This window comes from Macrobrachium nipponense, chromosome 19 (genome assembly GCF_015104395.2).
Source record: "Macrobrachium nipponense isolate FS-2020 chromosome 19, ASM1510439v2, whole genome shotgun sequence".
Classification (NCBI taxonomy): Eukaryota; Metazoa; Arthropoda; class Malacostraca; order Decapoda; family Palaemonidae; genus Macrobrachium; species Macrobrachium nipponense.
The window spans coordinates 53,438,737-53,463,445 of NC_061088.1; the positions used below are offsets into that span (position 1 = coordinate 53,438,737).

At 38.5% G+C, this 24,709-nt stretch overlaps 1 protein-coding gene across 2 annotated transcripts in view; it reads left to right on the plus strand.

Moving 5' to 3' along the window:
• LOC135216984 (ras-related protein ced-10-like) overlaps positions 1-24,709 on the plus strand; it is a 327,865-nt gene that overhangs the window by 152,143 nt on the left and 151,013 nt on the right. Inside the window, exon 3 of one of the 2 annotated variants that reach the window (XM_064252551.1) lies at positions 15,498-15,543. The exons of the other annotated variant lie outside the window; for it this stretch is intronic. The gene's annotated coding sequence lies outside the window, so the exon portion shown is untranslated. The remainder of the gene's footprint in view (positions 1-15,497; positions 15,544-24,709) is intronic. 2 annotated transcript variants of the gene reach the window in all.

Below are 24,709 nucleotides of genomic sequence, written 5' to 3' on the forward strand. Positions count from 1 at the left end.
TCTTTACGCGTGTTGAAAAGTTCAAAATACTGTTAAAAAGTCCACCTTGAAGGATATTTCAAAACAAATTTGATAGCGCTTAAATAAATACACTCGAAGCATTTTTAGAATTGGAAGCCTTGACCTTCGAGTCTCCTCCGATAACGAGGTCAGTCTCAAGAAATCGCTACTGAATTGTGCTTTGAAGTTCAATGGTTCATATTATTATTCTATTGCAAATATAATTTATTTAATAAGCTTTGGGACAGTGGAATTGGTAATAACCAATGACAAAATAGAAAAAATGTAGAGAGAGACGAGGATAGTGGTAAGTGATGATTAATATGGTTATGCTCCAAATATAGGATACATACATATATGTGTATATATATAACTATATATATATATATATATATATATATATATATATATATATATGTGTGTGTGTGTGTGTGTGTGTGTGTGTGTGTGCGTGCATATCATTTCAGATCAGGTCTGAGTTATCTACAGATAACAGAAGAATGATTTTTAGTATGCATTGTGCCACGTCATATATATATAATATAGATCTATATATATATAATATATATATATATATACAAATATATATATAGGGTCTTAACAGATGGTGATATCATTATATCCTTCTCTCTCTCTCTCTCTCTCTGCTTTTCCCTGCTTAAAAATCTTGTTTACATGGACAATTGTTTTGACCTTTGGCTTTGTTTCCTGTGTAAGATAACTAAAGTGTCGAAATAATAACATTTTTAAGTTGTGTTACTGTGTTTGATAGGATATGAGACTAAATAAGCAGTAATTTAGGTTGATATTGCTTATTATATTTTATATTTTATTCCTTTATACTTTGTCCTTAGGTCTTGTATGGTGAAAGTATTTTGAATTTTCGTGAAAGGTAAAATTATATCTTAGATTTTCAGGGAAGTAGGAGAGGTTCACAGTTGGGATTGCCTTTCAAAATTTATGCATTATTAGGTAGACCCATAGTTTTCCCTTGTGTCCTCTTGTCAGTGCATATGTCACGCTTACTTTGCCATTTCAACCCTTACACGGTTGAATGCATTTCAGTCAAACTAGGTGCAAAGGCAGATCATACTACATAGATGTTCAGACAGGGAGATGGTCCATTTGACTATCTCTGTGTACGTCAATTTTCCCATGCCATCACGGCTTTTACAGAGTTGAAGGGATCCCACTGAAACTCTTTACAAAGGTGGGCCATCTTGCATAGATGTGGATGAAGGCAGATCGTTTATTTGTCGGCTATTGTGTATGTTACTGTGTCTGTCACACATCGTCCTCCCATCAGCTCGTGCACCACTGAAGAGAGTTAGATCAGCCTTGGTACAGAGGAAACCCATCGTGTTTAGGGGTGTATGAATGAAATGGAATCCATCATTCTGTCTGTCCAGAACAACTCCCACGCGGTTCAGGAGACTTCAGCCCAACTTGGTATCTACCTTTATAAGAACTTCCTTTACAAGAACTGCAGTTGTCTCCTTGAGCAGTTCACCAGTTGGAGTGATTTTAGAGGTAGGGGGCTTTAGCAGTATTCTCAGAATACGTGTTATTTTTCGACAAGGCAAGTTATATCTGATTTTTAAGCAAATTTCTACAAGGTAAACGTAACACGTGAAAAAGAATCTGCAAAGATATGTACAAAAAAAAAAAAATTGAATTGGAACAACAGAAAAAGCTCAAGCATTCAGCAAACTTATAAATGCCAGTGAAAATATATGTACGAAAAATAAAGAACGATAGCACAGAAATCTAAATACCCTTGGCATCTCTCTGTTTTGAACCTAAGAGTACAGCGTGCCTAGCTTCTGTTTTGGGAGCTTTGCCTAATGGACTCGAACAGCGCACGCTACTAACTTCACTTTTCGGCGGTATAATCTGTTTTGGGTTTCTAATGTGGTGGAGGGTCCGCCTGACGTCGTTAATGATATCTGTATGCTGATCGGAGGGCCTCGGTGGAACCTTGTTTAGAATTCCTTTATGGAAAGGTATTTATTTCTGTAAACAGACGTGACGAACTTTGGAATCATCATTTGTAGTTTCCTCTTTCTTTGTTACAAGGTACATATTTACGTTTATTTACTCTGTGTTTTCAATTTACTCGTAAACTAGTGCCAATAATGACAGGAAAAGTTTTTTTTGACTAGCCGTGTCGCGATATTTCTGCTGTATATAAAGAAAATTTAAACACTTTTTACGGCTGGTTAAAGGTGTATCAGACCTAGCCAAAATTTCCGTTCAGCTATTGGTAAGGGAGATATAAAAAACTTGCCTGTTAATGAGTAAAAACAGGCAAAATCTAGTTTCTGCTGTTGATTAGGGAATTGACAAATATTGTCTTAGCGTCTCAGCGGCGTGTTGGTATGGTATTAACGTCCCACCTCGGTGGTCGCGGGTTCGATTCTCGGCCATTCCATTGAGGAGTGAGAGATGTGTATTTCTGGTGATAGAAGTTCACTCTCGACTTGGTTCGGAAGTCACGTAAAGCCGTTGGTCCCGTTGCTGAATAACCGTACTGGTTCCATGCAAGGTAAAAGCACCATACAAACAAAGACAAATATTGTCTTGGTTATCGATGAATGAAAGGTGAACAAAATGTGCTACCTTGTCCTTACTATTAATAACTGAAATATCTAAACATTATTTCTACTAAAATGTCAAGTCTTACTTCTAATCTCGATAAAGTAAATGTCAGAACTTTATTGCTTTCTACATAAATGTGAAAACCTTACTTCTGTTATGAAGAAAGTAAATATGAAAACCTTCCCTCTGCCACTGATTAACGAAGTATCGAAACCTTATTATTTTGTATTAAAACGCCAAAGCCTACATTCTATTAAAGATTAAGTAATGTCAAAATGTAGGCGCTGCTTGTGATTACCGAAATGTCAGACCGTTATTTCTTGGTAAAGGAATAGTCAAACATTAGCTGCTGTTTACGAACTAAATAATAAAACCTGATTTCTATCAGTGATAAGGAAATGTTGGAACCTCCTTTCTGTTGTTATTGATAAGTGAGTATCTACACATTTTTCTATTCCTAATGAGGAAAATGTCAACCCTTACTTTTACTGTTGGTAAGGGAAAGGTCAAATCTCATTTCTCATGTAAATAAGAAAAAGGTCAGGCCTTATTTCTACTCCTGACAAAGGAAAGGTCAAACTTTATTTTTATTTCTGTAAATAAGAGGAAGGTCAGACCTTATTTCTACTGCTGACAATGGAAGGTCAAACCCTATATTCCCTTTGCAAATAAGAGAAAGGTCAGACCTTGTTTCTCTTGCAAATAAGAGGAAAGTCAAATCTTATATCTACTGCTAACAAGAGAAACATCAAATCTTATTTCTCCAATAAATAAGAGAAAGGGCAGACCTTATTTCCACTGCTGACAAGGGAAAGGTCAAACCTTATTTCTCCTGTAAATAAGAGAAAGGTCAGACCTTATTTCTACTTCTGACTAGGGAGAGGTCAAACCTTATTTCTCCTTCAAATAAGAGTAAGGTCAAACCTTATTTCTCCTTCAAATAAGAGTAAGGTCAAACCTTATTTCTCCTTCAAATAAGAGTAAGGTCAAACCTTATTTCTCCTTCAAATAAGAGTAAGGTCAAACTTTATTTCTCCTTCAAATAAGAGTAAGGTCAGACCTTATTTCTACTGTTGACAAAGGAAAAAGTCAAAACCTTATCTTTATTGCTAATAAGGGAAAGGTCAAACCATATTTCTCCTGTGAAAGAAAAGTCAGTCCTTTTATCTACGGCTGACAAGGATAAGGTCTTATCTTATGTCTCTTGTACTTAAGAGAAAAGTCGCGCTTTATTTCTACTACTGACAATGGAAAGGTCAAAGTTTTATTCCTCTAGATAAGAGAAAGATGAAACCTTACTTCCACTATTGCTAAGAAAAAGTCAAACTTTATGCTTAACGCTGTTATCAATAAGGGAAAGATTTGACCTTACCTTTACTGCAGAAAGGTCATGTCAAATGTTTCCTCTCGATTGAAAAGGTCAAAGGTCAATTCATTATTTCTATTACTGACTCCAGGGAAGAAAATGGAAAACCTTGATGCCGTTAGTAAGAGAAAACCTTTGTCTTGTTTATACGAGTGATGGGGGAAATAGAAAGAAATTTCTAGTGTTTAAGAAGTAAATGTCAAAACTTTAGGAATTTCCATAACTAGTTCTACCGTTGATAAAGGAAAAGTCTACGAGGGATTTCATTTGGTGAAGAAAACACCAATTTTCGTTTACTGATAAGAAAATGTCAAAATCTGATTTAATCCGTTAATATAAAGGAATGTCGAATGTGTGGCATTCTTGCGACTAACCCCTTCCTTTCCCAGGGAGGCTCCTACCTCAGGAATTCACATCTGTGCCACTTGCCCCTCTTATCTAAGAAGTTCATTCTCATCTTCACCAACACCCCCCCCCCTCCCCCCAGTCCTCCACCCAGTCCTTGGGTTGATGAGGGCCAAAAGCAGATAGATATCCCAAATGCCAATGACGGATCTAGCAAATGGACGCTGTGCAAATTGGATGAGGCGAGATAAACGCGGGATGTGTTTGACAGCTTCCAGATCTGATCTCCCAAGGGTGTAGTGGAGGATTCGGATGTCGAGACGGGGCGGAGATAAAGGATCAAATCCATCCTTGGAAAACGATGCTGTAGGAGCTGACACACTCTTGCCAGTCGTGTAGAATCATGCACATGTATAGTACATGTATTTAGAAGGACTTTTGCTTTTAAAGGGCGCTATTCGAGGGCACCCTAACACAGACCCTTCTTTTGTCCCCGTTTTTTTGGCCACAGGATTAAAAACTCGCCGAGCGAGTAGAATAGCTTTTATGCACAATTACGAATTTGCTTAAGAAAGTTTTACCACTCCCTTCTCTCTCCTTCTCTCTGATGATATACATGGATATTGTAAGTTTGTATATCATAGAATTGGATGAACTCATTTGGTAGGTTTTACTGATGGCACATAGCGCTTTCATTTGTGTGTGTGTATGGGGTGGGGGAAACAATAAGTATTCTAAAGGAAAATTAGTCACTTAACTTGATGATGATGTTATTCTTATTGATTTAGCCGGCCAATGAATGGATTTATAGAAGCCGGTGTATGTAGACATAACTAGACACTATACAGGCCAATTTTGGACACCAGTTCGTCAAGTGGTCCATTTGTGTCTTTCGCTGTTCACCCACTTTCTTCTCATACCCGTGACGCCGAGACCTAGGCCTACTCGAGTTGCGATGCAACCTTATAGATCTTGATCATCAGCCACCCACAAACCACCCCGTCCCAAACCCCCAACAGTTCCCGTCTCGTCGACCACATGTAGTGCCAACGATCTTTCAGTAACCCCCTTCTTCTTTTATACATCATTTATTCACAGTCTGCTTTCAGTAAATTATGAACCTCGGGTTCATCCTTCACCTATTTCTTTGGAGCCTCTGTTTCTTGTCGTAGCCGCCCGTGCGCCTTTATGGGGATTTTCTGGGCCGTCAACTCCGGCTCATTGATCGATTTGTGTAGCGGTGGATGGGGAGGAGGCCTATCGCTCGCTGCTCCATCCTGCTGTAGGGGTGGGAGCAGGAGCAGCGGCTTATGCACCCAACACTCTCTTCCTCATAGCTGGGATTTTGCAATTTCTCTCTCTCTCTCTCTCTCTCTCTCTCTCTCTCTCTCTCTCTCTCTCTCTCTCTCTGAATATATAATATATATATATATATATATATATATATATATATATATATATATATATATATATATATATATATTATACTATATATATAATGTATGTACTATGTATGTATGTATAAAATATAACACTCACCAGGTTTCCCTACCGACGAATGGTTCTAAAGGAAAAGCAGAAAACAAACAAGTCACTACCTCATTGATACTTTAGTTGCTGAGTTGTGGATGAAACCCTGTGCAGACAAGTGCAGAGCTTTACACCTCGTACACTACATAGAAAGTTCATCAGCAGAGCGTCTGATCGACTGGCACTTTTTGCGATGTTGTATAATTTCCTCGGCATTTTGGAACGCAACACTTGTATGGCATTGTCACAGATGTTTGAAACCTGTAGTTCACACTGAAATTTCTTTAATGTTTATGCAAAAAAAAAAAATGTAGATTATCGGCGTGACCTCACTCTACAAGGGTCTGGAAGAAACTGATTGGTTTTGTCTACTACAAGTCTACAACCTGGGTTACCTGGGTTTCCATGTAGGAAAATACCCAGGTGACCGGCTTAATAATCTTATAGCGCTTGGATTTCAAGGACCCCATTCATGGCCATGCCCCATACCACCTTGCCATGACATGCCCTTCTAATTAAGGATGCACCGATACCAAATTTTTGGCCGATACCGATACCTGTTCCCTCCATATTACTGTTATTTAGGAGAATGTATATTGTTAATCAAATAATTCTTGTTCTCTGGTTATTGTATATTAAAGGTTCAAAAGGTGAAAGGTCATTTAGTAGGGTTATATAAACATTTTCAAAGGCATAAGTTATATTGAAAAATAACATCAAGTATAGCTATTAAGTATTTAATCCCTTTATTAGCTGGATAGAGTTTGGCTTATGGCTACCATTAGAAGACTTACAATTTAGGTTCGTAGAGCTTATTCGAATTCACTAATATATACTTTTATTCTAAGTTTTAATTTATATATTGGCTAGGAACAGTTAACAGACTCATTTATTTAGATTATGAAAGCTTCTGGTAATGGAGGGGTTAAACCTTTGCCTCATTACAATACATAAATTGGTTCTATTAAGTAATCCCAAGAAAAATGAGATACCGGTACATAGATAAAAATAAGATTAAGAAAGGACCAGAGTTTGTTTCTCAGGTACAGATTTAAAAAAAACACAAATCCCTTTGCAAGTTCCAACTCATACTGGACTTAATCATAGACCATCTGAACTAAGTTAAAACTATAATTAATAATTTATTAAAGATAATATTCAATATAATTATCCTAGAAATGAAAAGAGGTACAGAAAATTAATATTATGCCAAACTTTATTTTGTGGGCTTTGTTAATATATACTTTTTAGGAAGCCTAGAAGGATTTTAAATTCCTATACTAACGACAAAATTGACGGCTGGTATCGGCCAGAAATTCACCGATACCGATACCACAAAAACTAGCCGATACCGATACTTGGGCACAACCCTACTTCTAGTTCTCGGTGGCCACGGTCTGACTACCTTAGACACTGTGGCAATTACCTTTGTTTCTCTGCGTTCCTCATTGATCCTTCCTATCCACTACGTTTGTATTTCTCACTCTCTTTCATCATTCTTTTGTGCTCCATTCGTTATGCATTGCCAAGGTATCTCAGTGTGTTCCTTACTACTATCATTTTTCGTATTACTGCAAATCTGTCAACAGCCACATTTCACAGTTATTTCTGCTTTTGCCGTAATTAGTGTATTATGTCGTCAGTTCCTCTCAAGGAGTTTAAGCCATTTATTTTCATCATATTTGAGTTCAGCGTCCACACCTCACCTTCATAAAGGAGGGGGTCAGCTTAACCACTTTTCAAACATTCCCATCCTGCCTTCTCTTAATACTCAGCGTGTATTCCGAAATGCCAATAGCAGTCATCCTCTTCCTTTCTTCGACCTTCCAAATAAGCATTCGTTGCGTCATCTATCCAGCTTCCATTTTCTCTTAATATTGCACATGTTCACTCTTACTCTCACCTTTCACCTTTAGTAAACTTTAATGAATCTTAACTAGTTTCTCTTCACAGTCCTCGATTTTTACTGTATCATTAACATCCATCAAACGTGCCACACTGAATCAAGACTTATTTCCTTTTCCCGCTTCCTTGTGTATAGTTTGTCTTCATTTTTGTTCTCTAACTTCTCGCTTCGCTCCATCCATAAAGATATTAAACAGCCAAGGGGAGAGAGAGAGAGAGAGAGAGAGAGAGAGAGAGAGAGAGAGAGAGAGAGAGCACTCCCTCACTTCCTTGTCTACATGAAAGTCACAAATAGCTTTTAGGCTCAAGTTCCAAATGCTTTTTTTTTCTTTCACATCTCATAAATTCCATAATAAAGTTGACTTACGCACTTTTGCCTTCTTTTTTTTTCAACCCACACTGATCTTCCCTGTCACTTCCATCGTCTGCGTTACATACTAATCAAATTGTTGCCAGACACCATCTCCGTGGTATATGAAGTAACTGAATGGCCACATAAATGACACATTCCCCACTACCAACTCTAAAGTTGTTCTGGAATCACTTAATGTGCCTACCCATTGCTTTGAAACACTTTCCCTTGTCCAGACATACCTTGCACACACTGGTTAGTTATTTTATAATTTCCCTAAGGTATCGGAATATCTCATAATTCCATCAATACTTTAGTCATTACAGTCTATCTGTTTCCCTCCGTGATTTATCGACCGTCATTTTTACAAGTATACTCACATTTACTTGTAACCGTTTCTGGCCCTGCATCTCCAGCTCTATGTCCTGTCTTCCACATTCAGCAGCACATCTGAAATGTTCCCACACCAAAGACCCAGGGCTGCATTCACCTCAGACAGCAGCTCTCGGATTGCACAATGAAATATAAGATCCGTTTTTGTATTGTCCCTTTTTTTGTACTAGTTCTTATTAGAATAAAATTGATCTCCTTACAGTTCTTGCTCACCACCTTACCCCGTATTTATTGCATTTCTTCCTTCCCTCACTTTCTTCTCTGACTGCCCTACCGTCTGTATACCTGTTATGCAATTCTACCTCAAATTGTAGCCCCAAATACCCTTGATTACCCCTATCACTCCTTAAGGGAATGAGAAACTCCTCATCCACTTCTTCCGCCTCGAATCCCAACCCATTTTCATCGATTTTCTCGTAAAAGGTTCATCTCGCTTCCTTATTGCACAATCTTGCCTTGATTACTTTTGCAGTCATAATGCTGTCAAGTTAGAGCATAACTTAGTACCGTAAACAATTACTTTTTATCTACACAGTATACTGTAAAGTTAATGTGTACTTTCGCTTCCTTGGATTTATGCTGAGATGCATTCTTTTGAAATATGTATAATTATTGAAATCTTTTTTCTTTGAATGTTTTGAAATTAGTTTGGATTTCAACTGTGACCAATTTTCTTTGGTGGTAGATGTCTGAAGGTTATGGTTCATAGAAGTTGGAACGTGTTCTCATCCTTTTTCTTAATGTTTCTATTAGTAATATTACTGAAGACAAAATCACCACTGGTTTTTTTTTTCTATTGCAAAAGTTAATGGTAAGATTACAGCCGAGTGTTATGTTTTTAACTTTTGACCTTTGTATATAATTTGTTAGAGTGGATTTTATTTCTCAGTGAACTGCTCACAGAATTATTATTATTATTATTATTATTATTATTATTATTATTATTATTATTATTATTATTATTATTATTATTATTATTAATTGGTAATTTGCACTGAGAAAGAACAGAGAGGTCATCATTCAAGTTAACTTAATCCATCTAGTGAAAATTGGTGAAATTTAATCCAATTACTCAACATGGTTGCAAGGATTGCAACCTTGCAATCATCTTTAAGGTCAGGATTTCACCTGTGTGTGTGTGTGTGTGTGTGTGTGTGTGTGTGTGTGTGTGTGTACCGGTTCAGAGGAGCGTTTCATGTTTTTGGGTTCGTGTCGGCAGAATAACAGATGAATCGAGGGAATGTTTTGAATGCTGTTTGTATTGGTGCTTTCACTCAAACGGATCTTCGTCTCTTATTGTTAGCTCTCGTTTGTTGGGTGGGAAAGAGGAAATGAAAAAAAAGAGAGAAAAAAAAGAGGGGATATTGAGACTCGATTGCCGTGATATGGAAAACGATATTTTGTTCTGAATGTACACAGGCTACAAGAGTGTTCCAGTGATAGTTGTGAAGAAAACAGACTATTGAAACCTGATGGCCTTGCCACGTGATGGCCAAGACTTTCTGGGAAATGCTTACATACGACAACTATAAGACATCTTGATTCGCATTAAGCGTCCATTCATTTCGCCCCTTGAGGCGTGACGTTTGATCTTGGCTGAAATGCTTTTAGAATGCAGTGGTCCAAAAGAGCGGTGTCAGAGCGCAGCTGAGCATCCCAGCCTGTACCAGGAACGACAGTCAGGAAAACAAAGAACACACGTGAATAATTTTCCTCGCATTTTACATACCTGTTGTTTGTTTCTCATCCATTCAAAAGTTTCCTTTCTGTTTCATTTATCTTCTGAATCTTCATCTTGTAATGCAATCACTTTACCTCCCCATTTTCACTGCCTTAGCGCTGAATGGCCGAAAGTGCCCCAGTGGTGGCGTCTTCACGGCCTAAATTTCATGAATCTGGCAATCATGAGGCCGGAAGATGTGTCCCTTCCTTCAGGGTGTAGAAGCCCTTGTCCTCCCTTTTCTCTCTCTTTCACCGGGTCTGGGCCAGATAATGGCATCTGGTTTCTGCCCTATTAGCCTTAACACTCAATACGCAGTCAAGTTTGTCCTGATGTTTTCAAAAGACAGACTGCGTCTCCTCTACCATGGAAGGGGCTTTGAAATCCTTTGTCGTCACTTCGATTTCTTCCATAGTAAAAGCATCTATTCTTCTTTGTCTATAAACATCAAAATGCTGTTTAGAGCTTTTGACTTGATTGTGAAATTGCAAAGGGACTTCGCCGAACATCTATGACCCTCCGAGACTTTTCCTCCACTTGTGCGTGAGGAGAGGAGAGGAAAGGAGGGGATCGGGTGAGTGAGGTCCTTTCTCATTATGTCTTTGCCATTTTTAAAGAGTCGTGCATTCTCTACATTTCAGAGGATTGAGGGGCTCTCGTATTATGAGTCTGGTATTTTTTATTGAAGGTCCTTTTAGTTCGGTTGTTACGGAATGGCTTTCACATTGTTTCTTTGATGGTCCAAAGGGCCATTTATACCCGACGTTTATCGTGATGAAGGAATTTCACTGGATGTTTCCTTCTGAAAGGGAAACTTTTCTTTCAGTTTAAGGTATCAGCGGGTGGATGCAAGTGCCGCAAAGTCTCTAGTATTTTTCGCTGCGGCTCTTATTAGACAACTTCAAATTTGTGGGGGCCATCTTCGTTGTCATAATAGTGTTTAAAGGGCCATTCGTGTCCTGCTTTTAAATTGTGTGGTATTATTATTATTATTAATAACTTTTTACTTTGATGTCTCCTTGAGCGAGTGACGTCTGTCTGTACCCTTGGGGACCTCGAGTCCAAGTGTTATATTCTCAGTATTTCGTTCCTCTCGTTGGGAATAGCATTGCCCCTTAGGGATGAGACTTCATTTGTACATAATTAATTTCTCTCTCTCTCTCTCTCTCTCTCTCTCTCTCTCTCTCTCTCTCTCTCTTATATATTTGCTGTATGTCAGTATCGCTGTTTCTCCTAATTTTAATAATGTGTCAAACCACGGTAGCATCTAGAAAAGTTGAGTTCAATCCGGTAGGGAAACGGGGATGGAAGGATAGTCGTTTCCCTCGGAGAGTGTGCCACAGATAAATAAACAAATGAATCCGACACTGTGCCAGTTCCACCCAGGAAATGTGGTTTGGCATTCAGTGTAAAAGGTACAGAGTGACTGCCTAGTTGTGGACGACAGCCCCAGGCGTGCCGCGCTCTTTTCGATATACAGGATTTTTTTTTTTTTTCCTTTTTTTCAGTCTTTTTGTGGTGGAGGAAGTCGATGGCCCTCGGTGGGTTATGAGCGGGAAGGAAGCCATCCTGAGGTTGCAAGGTCCACGGGCTCTCAATTTCCCCGCCATAACTGGTAACAATTTTTTTACGCCATTGGAGGATATTTGAAAGTCTCGTTCGCAGGGACGATATTTTTGCCAAGTGATTTTCGCATTATTAAGCTTTTTAGAGTTGCTTGTTTCTTTTGATTATTGTGGTCTTATGGTTTCTGTGGAATTGCTCTGTGTTAAGGGAAATATAGATGTTTTATGTTTATATGTGATTTATAGGCGTTACTTATGATTTTTACCTTTAAAACTAGAGTTGGATTAACTTCCAGCCAGTGTGATATGTAGATGATGCTCGATCCAGAGATATTGTAGAGTTGAGGATTTAATTTGACTCTCTCTCACTTTTTGCTTGCTGTAATCCTCTTGTGGATACTCCATATCGAAGGGACACCAGTTAAGGATCACAAAAATGGATGACAAAGTGAGAAAAACAGGTGTAGGTCACCCGTGCCCTTTCAAATGTTCTTTACCCTCGAATTTAATGTCGGTGAACATTCCTGCAGCTACGCGGTGCTTATGAGCTGATCGCTCCACCTCGACGATTTACTAGGAAGGAAAGTTTTTCTTGTGAATGAGGAATTTTAGTTCTGTTCGTTCGTTTACTTTTTAGCAGCGTTACGCAAAAGGTTGTTTGGTTTTTCACAACGACTTACCGGAAGGTAGGCCTTGTGATAGGCCATAAGTGGGTAGATTTTGAGAGATCTGGGACATCCTCTCTCTTTCGAGCACGAGACGACTTGGAGTATGTAGGACCCACCAAGTCTTAGTGGGTCATGGATACTCCAAGCGGCTCGTGACTCATAGTATCGAAACAATCCAGGCCTATTTCGACGTGAACCCCGGGAGTTAGTTTCTCATAGCCTCCAAGGAGTGTAGGTCTCCGAATGGTCATTTTTGCTCGGTGTATTGTGATTTAGCCATTATTTAAAGTAACTTGTTCTGATAGTGGTCATCAAATAGACTGACAGTACACAGTTAAGTATGCTTAAACATAAGTTTAGTATGATTCATATTGCTATTCAGACATGGATCACAGGGCAATGAAACTGTCCGAAAGATATTATGGATTTGAGAATAAAACTCTTAAGGGGATATTAGGAATATTATGGCAGGATAGAGAAATGATACTATAAGGTTCATTACGGTTGTTTCTTATGTAGATGAGATGATAAAGGGACAGGTAATTCGTGCCATCCCCGGGAGAAAAAAGTACTTGGTAGCGTGTGCTGGGCTGCTGTGGGCACCAGAAGAGTTGAAGACCCAGACCACTGCACTGGGGTGAGAATTATAGGAAGGAAGGATGCCGGAGATTGGTGCGAAATTAAGAACAAGAAGGGAGGGAGGGAAGGCAGCGTGAGTGACGGAATCCTACAGAGTCCCTCTGTGTCGCGCGTCGTTGAGGACTTGATGGAAATGTTAGTGCAAAGTCTAAGAGAGTATACTCTCGAGACTTTGGTTAGTGGACTGACAGTAGAGATTTCCACATTCTCTATCTATGACAGTAGTCAGTGTGAGGTTATATACACGTGCATAAAGACTACGTACACGGTTTACTGCATAGGCACAAGGATTTTTTTCTCTCTCCCTCTCTCTTTCCTAGGAAGAGCCGAATGCATTTCACTGTTAGACCAGTGTTGAATTTCTTGCCAACCATATATATAATATATATATATATATATATATATATATATATATATATATATATATATATATAGGTGTGTGTGGTGTGTGTGTGTATTCACGCGTACATTATGTATGTACGCACCGACGTATTTGTGAGTAGTCCTGTAAAGGGAAGTATGATTGCTTCGCGTCGTCTGGCGCTGTTGTATTCCCTCCCGCGTAATACTGATGCAAGATAAGATCAGACAGCTGATAAATTTAATAGAAAAATACTTCGTGTTCTGTCACACGAGATATGAGCACTAGATGGTAAGAGACAGGGATGCGATTCTACCACATTCTTTCCCATCCCTCTCGACTTTTCATTCGGTTCCGGTCCTTCTAAACTTCTTTCGTCTTTCGTTTTATGTTGTTCTCTATTTGACCTTCTGTTCATCATTGGCAGGTTTTATTTTTTCGCTTTTTTTAACCTCTATTATGGATTTCCATTTATTATTCGTTCGCTCATGGAAACTTAATTTCACAATGTTCCAGCGATTTTCACCGCTGAAAGTTGAGAAATACCTCTCTCTCTCTCTCTCTCTCTCTCTCTCTCTCTCTTCTCTCTCTCTCTTCTCTCTCTGTGTGTGTGTGTGTGTGTGTGTAGTGGTGGTGACAATTCACCATACCAGTGTGACAGAGGGAGTCACTATTTCACGCCAAGATACCTAATTGGTTTTCCTTTTCGCTTCCGATTCCATATGACGATAAAGGCGCTGCTGTACCTACGGCACTTGATGGGTGTTGGAGCTTCCCTCAGCGAGAATGCGTCTTGAAAAGTTATTGTTTTTGTCTTTTGAATGTTGATCGCGGAAGCAGTTCCGGTGAAATTTATTGGAGAATTGAGAATGGTACAATTTCATTTTCTCCTACGGTTGTCAAAGATGAAAATATAAGATTATTGTTGTGTTATCGTGTGGCAGTGGGTTTTTGCTCGGACTGGCGTATGCTTTCTTGACGGGTATAATACAAGTTACTTACATTAGTGTATCAAGTAATTTTCAAGGAAATACGGAACTGAGCAGACCATGAACATAGGTAAGTCGTATGTATCATAGAAATCTTAAAGTTCTGAATACCTACTATTATTTTGTGTGTGTGTTGTGTGTGTGTGTGTGTGTGTGTTCTCAACATATTTAGCAAATTTTTATTTATATGGGATTATCATCATAACGCAAATTACAATCATTTCACGGCGCATAGCATTTTTTAAAAAATTATCTGAGCTATAAAAAGCTTAAAAGCATCCAACAGCAAATGATTTAGCATTGCACCAGTATAAGTTCATTAAAGAAAAAGTTGCTTGTGCCGGGAGAAAGAGCTTTTCTCATGAACGCTTTTATTTCCTGTAACCTGGTTGAAACTCGGGCGAAAGGAGTTGAAGACTTGAAACTGTAACGTAGTGTAATTTGCGCCTGGAGGGAACGATTTACTTCGAAATTTATTGGCCAAATCAAGTTGTTTCTGTAAAAGAATAAATTCCTCCAGTATTGTTTCGTTTTTGCAGTGAGAACTTTTTATGATACCATGTGTTATCTTTTGTTTGCTCTCTCTCTCTCGTAAATGTTGAAATGTACGATTTATATGATTGTAGACATGGAATCGAGACCAGTTTTTTTTTTTTTATGTCGATTGCACGTCATAAGTGTCCCTAGAAGACAGTGAGTTCGCAGCGTAAATGACGTGTATATATATATATATATATATATATATATATATATATATATATATATATATATATATATATATATATATATATATATATATATATATATATATATATATATATATATAAATTATGCATGCTCGTATATTTCCCGCTCGTATTCAAAGTTTGTAGTGGCAAGAGTATTCAAAATGCCAGAGGAAATAAAATTTTTTACAAGCAATTCGGTCTTATATCTAAGAATCGCATATTGTTAAAAAAAAAAAATTAGAATCATTCATGTCAATGTTATTTGCAGGTAAGCCTTCCTGCCTTCCGTTGATCCTTTTTGAACTTCGTTAAGTGACCCTTTGTCTTTTTCTTTTCAGTAAGTGGTGGAAGCCAGAGTCTGCAGCCACACGATGACAAAGATGCGTAAGTCAGTTTTTGAGTTGGCCCGGCTAACACATTTAAAGTCTGAAGAGTAATTAGATCTTGTATTCATTAAGGTCTGGCAACCGGGAAGCAGATTCCCGAACTGTAACCGAATACTGAAACCTTCCCTGAAAAAAGCGAGACGCCATATCGTAAAAACTAACCATAGAATCTTCTTGAAAATAATCTCATTACGTTTCCCACGCCCAAACCACTGAGAGAATTCCGCTTTGAACTAACCTAACCTAACCCAACCGAGGGGCGTGGTAAAGAAGAAGAAGAAGAAAAAAACCGAGGCTGGTGCAATACTATAGTCGATTCACATCAGCCGTGCATTGGACGTCTAGGCCAGTCCCTTGCGACGCTCCTGATTGGCTGTTGATAAGCCAATAACAGGGCTGGAAACTCAGTCTCTCTCGAGAGTTCACATAGGCAGGATGCATGTTCCACTTCTCCTGAAAGACGTATCCCTCAGGAGACGTGGCACATACATCCTGCGTATATGAACTTTCGAGAGACAAAGTTTCCAGCCCTGTCATTGGCTTATCAACAGCCAATCAGGAGCGTCGTAAGGGACGGGCCTAGACATTAGATGCACGGTTGTTGTGAATCTACTATAGTATACATCTCGGGAATTTGCAACAGGGAATGAGGAAAACCTGGGTGACTGATTGATTTTTGATTCGACTGATTGGAATCTGTCATCTTTCCGCTAGTATTGGGTTTTTAATACCCTAAGGAGGAGAACGAGGTCTTTGATAAGAGATATACAGTTGACGGAAGAGGAGAGCTGCAAGTTCTTTCCTATTTGTTTCTTCCGGAATAAATCTCGCGTTAGTAATGAATAAATTGGAAAGCGAAGCATTTGCCCAGATTCTTGAGAAAATTGTGGTTTTGTTCGGAATGTACTACATAGAATGCAGCAGTAAGGCTTAACGTTATAACAAATATATATGTATATATATAGAAATATATATATATATATATATATATATATATATATATATATATATATATATATATATATATATATTATTGTGTGTGTGCGCGCGCAGAGAGAGAGAGAGAGAGAGAGAGAGAGAGAGAGAGAGAGAGAGAGAGAGAAACTATGACAAATGCCATGATGAGGTAAATTTCCGAAGGTGTCCTGTGACAGGTTTTTAATGTAACTCGTTCCATACATGATTATAATAGTGCTTAATTATTCTATGCTTTAATCTGACACGTATCCACTAAATGAGGACGCAACGAAAGCTAGCGATAGACAATATTGTTAAAAAGCATATACACCAAGGTAGGCTGTCATCTTTCCAAGTAAGTGACCACAGACGAAAATGCCTTTATAAGAAAACAAGTCGACAAATAAACTTTTTCCATTTTAAAATATCTTAATTTTTTTATCATTGCGTGGATTTATTATGCTATTCTCTTTAATTCTTGCAATTTGGTTTCCACTTAAATGGTAAAGTATAAAACCAATCTCAAAGGAAAATAGATTATTTTAAGTTCCTCTGCTGCTTCATCTAGATGCAAGAACAATTCTCTTCCATTTTCAGTGACATTTTACGCAACTCCATTAAAAAAGAGCAGCCTGATATTAAGTGGATTTACAAGGCAAATGAGCGAATTAAATCTTGTCGTGTTCTATTTGAACATTCCTCTCTCTCTCTCTCTCTCTCTCTCTCTCTCTCTCTCTCTCTCTCTCTCTCTTCTCTCTCTCCACAAAGTTCGTGTGTTTGGTTGGTAATCAGAAGTGATTAGGCCTAAGTCACTGTGAAATCCTTGAAGCGCCAACGCGTAATTAAAATGGCAGTACGTTTTTACTTTTCCCGGGACCGTTTATGTTTTCTCCAAAAGTAAAAAGGATTTTATTGACTCGCGTTTCTAAAACCTTTATTTTGCGCTGTGCAAAAAAATTGTAATTAATGAAGCGGTAAGAGGAATTCAACTGTAAACAGTGTGGTGTGGATTTGCTATGGTAATTTTGTTCACTCACTGACAGTCATATTTTGACGGATGTTTAATCCAAGAGAAGTTCTACCCATATTATGCCTTTCTATTAAACAAAAAGTGGGGAGAGTCGGGGTTTCTACAGTAATATAGGTGTCGCTTTGGAGCTTTTACTTTTCATCATAAACGTTTTTTTTTTTTTTTTTTGAGGAGGTATAGAAAGCTGCCTAGAAAAATCGTGAGCGTTTTGCATTTTCCAGGTTGAGGTTTCTTTCTGTCGAATGAAATGCGAGATCATTGCCAAATTTGATTCGGTTGATTCCGAGTCTGCTACCGTCCCTCATGTTCGTAGAATTCCTTGGCCACATCGCTTCCCACTTATTTGGAAGTAAACTGTGACTGATAGTGAAGCCTTCTGGAAGTCTCGTGAAAATAGAACCACAAGATTTGTTCCCCTCTGTTGGTGTTTGTGTTATTGGGCTGTGTTGTAGACCAGGACGGTAAAATGATTCAAGGAATACAGAGGAACAAGGAAACTCCATGTTTCAGCCACACTTACTTGGATCACCACCGAAGTTGATTTTTGAAAATTAAGTTTGGCAGGAATGTGTTCGGTTACGTCGTGTCATTAAAAGAACTTCGCAGGTCATTTGATACAATTTAGACTCCACTTCATGTATGATTTTTTTGCGTAGTTCCTTTGAGATATTGCATAGTCCTGCTGAAATTTTACCTGTAGCTGTATAAGTTGGTCACTTTTCCTAACGGCCACCTCACCTCACTTTTTGGAAACCTTCCCGAAAAGAGGCCGTCGTTTTTATGCCTCGTTGACTTTTCGTTGTTAGGTCGATGGTGACAATACGATTTCTCTTCCTCGACGACGAGTCAAACGCGTCCACTGAATGATGACGAAGGAAAAGGAAGCTGTGACCAGAAAAATACAAACAAACTAAAAGATTCGAAAAAAGGGTCTTGTGTTTGAGAGATGAGAATGAAAAATGTTGATTATTATCAGTTGAGGAAGGAGTGCAGCGGACCTCTTTTGAATGCAAGGTCATATTGACCTAACGATGAAATTGCACTGAGTGACCTTTTAACCTTAGGAAGGCCTCGTTTGTCTTTGTACCTGGCCTTCATGCTGAAATGCCTATCATTTCAGTCATGTTGAAACAAAGGTGTAATGACGCCATTGTTATCAAAGATGAAAGTTTAAGGACGTTTGTAGTACTAAAGAAAAAACCTACGGCGCCATAAATTCAGGAATTTATAAATTCACGGCGATGTGTTGTTTTGGTTTCTTTCAGAACAGACTTTTGCAACGGATTTTTGTGTAGCCCAGAATTTTTCCAGGACGCCTTTTCCTTCTCTCCTAAAAGGCGGGAGTGAGCAACGTCCGGTGAGAGAGAGAGAGGAGAGAGAGAGAGAGAGAGAGAGAGAGAGAGAGAGAGAGAGAGAGAGAAGGGGATTTTACTTTCGGCACTGGAAAAGTTGCTTCTGTTGTGGTCGTAAGATGCTGATTCTCCACCAGAATCCGCTGTTTCCCCCACTCCCACAAAGTCTCCCCCCCCCCACCCTCCCCACAAACACTAACCCTTGAATGACACCAGAGGACTGTCTAGATGTGTGTAGGAACATCGGAAAATATTTCCTCCCAAAGGGCACTTGAAACTTTTCTCCTTTACGAGAACCCCAGGATATTAGTGATCACATAACACACTACCCTCAGCTGAGCTTCCTCAAGTATCGGCAACTGGAAATGCATTCGTAAAATGTGTTATTTCACGGCCATGCATACCTGCATACAAATAAGCACACTTGGCCGCGTGTGAATGAAAACACACCGACGCTCATAAGTGTGCACCGACTTATACCGCAAGTGTTAGAAAGGAAATTTGTGTGTATGGTATATACATACATACATACATACATACATACATACATACATTACTATATGTGTATATCGGAAATATATGTATATATGATCGTTCTCTTAATTGTCACTTACTGTGTCACCTGGAGTAGTATCACTCATATTCAGCTGAGAACTGGCGCCGAGCTGAGATGGGCATCTTAGGTCTAACCTATCGGAATTTTACTTTAGCTTGATTGTTGTAATTAAGACGGAACATGCCTAAGTTACTTATACGATGACTGCTGACAGACCTAGGGACTATTAAGTATATACACCCACACACACACACACACCACACGCACACACACACACACACATATATATATATATATATATATATATATATATATATATATTATATGTATGTACGAAAAACTGGAGAGTGATGAATTACATGAAAATAATGACAAAATCCACTAATTAAAGAGAAACGATGGATTTCTGGAAGGCCTTTCGATTTTTTGTCCTCTTGCCTCATTTTTCTCGTGTAATCCTCTCACTCACTTTTTTCCCTTTGCCGTCATTCTTTTATGTGAAAGTTTTTTGAAAGGGCCAATGGCCATTTCGACTAATTGCACAGTATGTGCAAATGGATGACCGTTAAGAATAAAGTTCATATTTGTTGCCTGCACTGACTGACCGAAAGATTGAGAGGAGCCCATCCGAGAGCCTGTTTATTCGTATCGTAAATCTGTTCGAACGCCTTAGAAAAACATAACTTCCGAGGAAAAACTTTGGCAGCCAACCAATTAATTATTATGAGAGTCATTTAATATTATTGGTGGGTCTGCGGCATCGTCGGTGCAGATCGAACGGTCAGTGGTCCCCTCATCCCACTCGTCTAGTTCGCTCGAATGCTGTGAAAAGAGATAGAGACGAAGCAATCTGAAATGGAGAGTGGAGGTCAATGAAAGCGAAAATGCTGGAAATCTGAACTTTAATCGTAATTGAAAGGGTTGGCAGTTAATTTAGCTCCAGAGATAACTTATCGTTCGTGAAAAAACAACGAAAATGATTTCATGGGGTTTCTGCTGCAGTTGGCCGGGCTCGTCGACGCCGCTTGCAGTTTGCATTGGTTCCTGTTTATCGTGCCTGATTTTCCTGCTGTTATGTGGAGAGAGAGAGAGAGAGAGTATTGATTTCGCTGAATATTCTAAGTCATGTTATTCATTCGGCGTCTTGGTTCTCATTGTAACCCATGTCCGCTCACTCAAATACATCTTGCAAATTGAATTCATGGAATTTTAGAGATTCTCATGTATCCATGAGATGTCAATGAATGGTTTAGAAACTAGAACTGAGGCTCTTAGGGAAAATCATTCCTCGGTTAATTTCAGCTGAAGCTGACAAGTGGAATCCTTCTCTAGATAATTGTCGGAGTGTGAATGGGCACCACTCATTTGTGATTGCATAAATTTATTATGGATTTTTCAGTATAAGTTCTGTAGTTTACGTTGTAAACCAGAACTTATGCTGAATTTGTACTCTCTCTCTCTCTCTCTCTCTCTCTCTCTCTCTCTCCTCTCTCTCTCTCTCTCTCTCTCTCTCTCTCGGCGCGCGCGCTTTATGGCGAGGTCGTGAAATAATGGATTACATGTGTACTCATACCTTAAACGGGTGTAATCCGCAGTATCTGTGCTCACATAAAAGTGCGTGGAAACCAGAGAAAGAGCTTATTGTGCATCATTTTGAAACTAGACAGCGGCACGTTTAGCAACACGTCTTCCTTAAAGGCTCAGTATGAAATGTTCACTATTGCCTTAGACTCTTGATGTTTCCCTAAGTCCCTTTCAGAGGTCTTTGAGTTACCACAGGTCGCTATCCTCTGTTCTCTGAACTGGTTGGTGACCTCGTCTCATAAGTTATTATTTACATTTACAGAATTACAAGTGTTCATTCGACATCACTGTTTATGTTTTAGGTAAATTAGCGATTGAAAGCGTTGGTGCAAATATTACGTGTAGAACTGAAGATCCATCACGTAATTGTGCTCGCTTCGTTTTGGATGAAATTTGGAATCAATTGATTATAATTCAGCGATTCCCAGCCAGGGTTCCGCGGAACCCTGGGGTTCCTCATGTCATCATCAGGGGTTCCGCAAGACGTCTTGAAATAAATATGTATTGCAAATGACGCTGATCTAAATTTACGCAGTGGTAGATATTATATGATTATATATATATATATATATATATATATATATATATATATATATATATATATATATATATATATATAATTATATATGTATAATTATATATATATATATATATATATATATATATATATATATATATATATATATATATATATATATATATATATGAGGGCTTGTAGATTAAGGTTCCCTAGGGATATGAAAAATTGTTTGTGGGCTCCTTGAAGGTATAAAGGTTGGGAATCACTGGATTATATTATTGGCTGTTGAAGGTACTTTACAGTACTTACTTGTCTATAAAAAAATCGCGTATTTGGTTTCAAAAAATATAATGAAAATTTAACAAATGTTAATTTCCAGGAAAATAAATGAGTACAGAGCGAGTCAGTAAATTCTACATGGCCACGAAGAATTAGTTATGAATATCTATGGGAACATAGAACATAGAATTGCCAATGATATGAAATATGAATAGATTGCTAAGACACGAAGAAAGTTAAACAGCAGAGTTGCAAGATCTATCACCATAGTTCAAAGGCATTCCGAAATAAAATATACAGAAAAGTAATTCTACACAAAATATACAGAAAAGTAAATTCTACACAAAATATACAAAAAATTGCAAAACACAACAAAGACTCGGGAAGTACAAAACATTTCATCGCATAAAATGGTCATTAAATTATTGCAAGTAACTGTCTCGAGTTAATCCAGGTGTTGGATTAACCAAGAAAAGTTCATCACTCGACTGATAAATCAAGGAGGACCGTCAGCGCAGACGCCTCCATAATCTTAACCGATCATTAAGAATAGAAGAGAGTATGGAATTTAGGCCACTGGCCAAGCGCTGGGACCTATGTGGTCATTCAGTGTTGAAAGGGAAATCGACAGTAAGAAGGTGTGAAAGGTAAAAAAAGGAGGAAACCATCACAGCTGCACTATCAAACAATAGTTAAGTGAGGGTGGAAAGTCAGAAGGAAGAAAGAGAAAGTGAACAGAGGTACAGTAAAGAGAATGAAAGAGGTTGCAGTTAGGGGCCGAAGGGACGCTGCAAAGACCCTTAAGTAATCAATTTTTGACTATTTTTTTAGACACCTCTAATGACAGATTCAGGTTTTGTTCGTAAGGCTTGTTCTCCGGTGTGGATGTCTGCCTCTGCAGGACATTTATCTCTTTTAGATGAAGTGGTTCGTTGTGGTAGGTTTTTGTTTCCTAATATAAGCAGTTATTATATGGACCATCGACGTATGTTATCTTGTTTGTCAATTTTTCATAAGCTGTATTTCAACAGATATCTTTCACTTTCACAATTGATCTCTGGTCCTTTTTCCTTCCGAGAGCAACCAGATTTGCTGAATAGTAGCATCGATATGCAATCAATGTTCCTCGCTGTTGAACTTCTCAGTTCTAGAGTTCTTTTATTCCTCAGACCGGACAATGCGGACATTGCAACAGCCTCCCAGAGAATGTCGTGGAATTGGAATTTCAGAAGTTCAAGTTGAGATGCAATGCATTACTAGACTGCCCTAATACGATTCTCCCGTATTTTAGTAATACGCTTACATATTTTATTTATTTACCTGTTTTCTAATAACTGACCACCTATTTCTGTATTTCTCAAAACCTTTTATTACTTCTTCCGAATGAACACCATGTTCCTTAGAAAGCTTATATTTCGAGTCAGTGGCCCTGTGGACATGTTCCATATGAGTATGGTTCATCTTCTGAATATTAATGATAATAATAATACATTCTATTTGATAGCGGCATTGCACAAAAAGGTACGTTGGACTTTTACGGAAATTGACTTATGATCAGCCTAGTAACAAGCTACAAGTGAATAGATTGCTAGAGGGTTAAGGGTGTCTATATTTCATTGAAGTAACTGAATGCTGTGGTGAATTGTGTTTGTCTGACCTCGTCCTCGCAGCCTGTAAGATTTCGTTTGGATCTACGCAATGACCAGTTTCCGGCTGATGAAAATACGCGACTTTTAAGCGTCCACATTGGGTGAGGTGTGCACTCTTCGAGCCCTTTTCTCGCAGTTCATATTGGCTACATAATTAGCTCGTTCTCCCATCGGTTCAAAGCAAAATAATTTCCTTTCTCTTGATTTAAAGTAAAACTATTTTCTTCAGGGAAAAACTTTTATCTAGTTGAAAATGGTAAGAGGTTTTTTATCCTTTTACTGAAAACTTATGAAATGTATAGTGCAAGGTTTTTTTTTTACTAAACTTCTGCGATATGATTTTAATGCAAGTGAAAGTGTGTTTTGCTCTATTTTCCACCCTGCCTGATTATATCGGACGAACTCTGCTGCAAGAACTTGAGCGCAATTAGCGGAGATTGCTTTTTTCAATTCACGTCATTCATTGTGGATTAAAAAATAGTTGAGGGCCGTAAATAATTTTGTATTACTGATAAATGGACAACTCATATCCGTGTTTGGGTAATTAACAGGAATTTCTGTGAATCATTAATTTTTAGCTTGATGGCGATGTATTATTGCTAGTCGTGGTATCAGTGCCACAGGGAATCCATTCCACTGCGGTAGTGCTGATGTGATTCATCTCCATAAAAGTAGGCGGAATTGCATTTTAATTGCAACGTGGGACTTCTGACCAAGCTTTAAACATGCACCAGTAACTGGAACATCGCTGACGTAAACACCGCCAACGACATTAAATGGTTTATAGGTCAGTGGCTCTGGAGGAAGCATGTGCGGGCGAGGATCTATTTCAGTAATGACCTTCGATCATGGAAATTAAATGGGTCTCTCTCTCTCTCTCTCTCTCTCTCTCTCTCTCTCTCTCTCTCTCTAAGGACATTCTGACTGTTATGCAAGAGAAATACTTAAGGTTGTTATTATCGTTATACTTGATTATTTTCATGTTTTAATTACTGTGGAGAGACAATAAACCTTAAGTTCCAACGCTGATTTTGCAGCCGTATGCAGTGATATGAAAATATTCCTCAGTACTGAGGAATTATTGTTGATTTATTCACCGTTGGGAAGGCTAGAGTAACCCCCCTACCCCCCCCCCCCCCCCCCAGGGTTCTTTATTTTATAATAACCAATTTATTGAGAATGGTGTAGTTGGTGCCTCTGTTTCATTACTACTGGAAAGGGTCCCATTTGCGTAAGC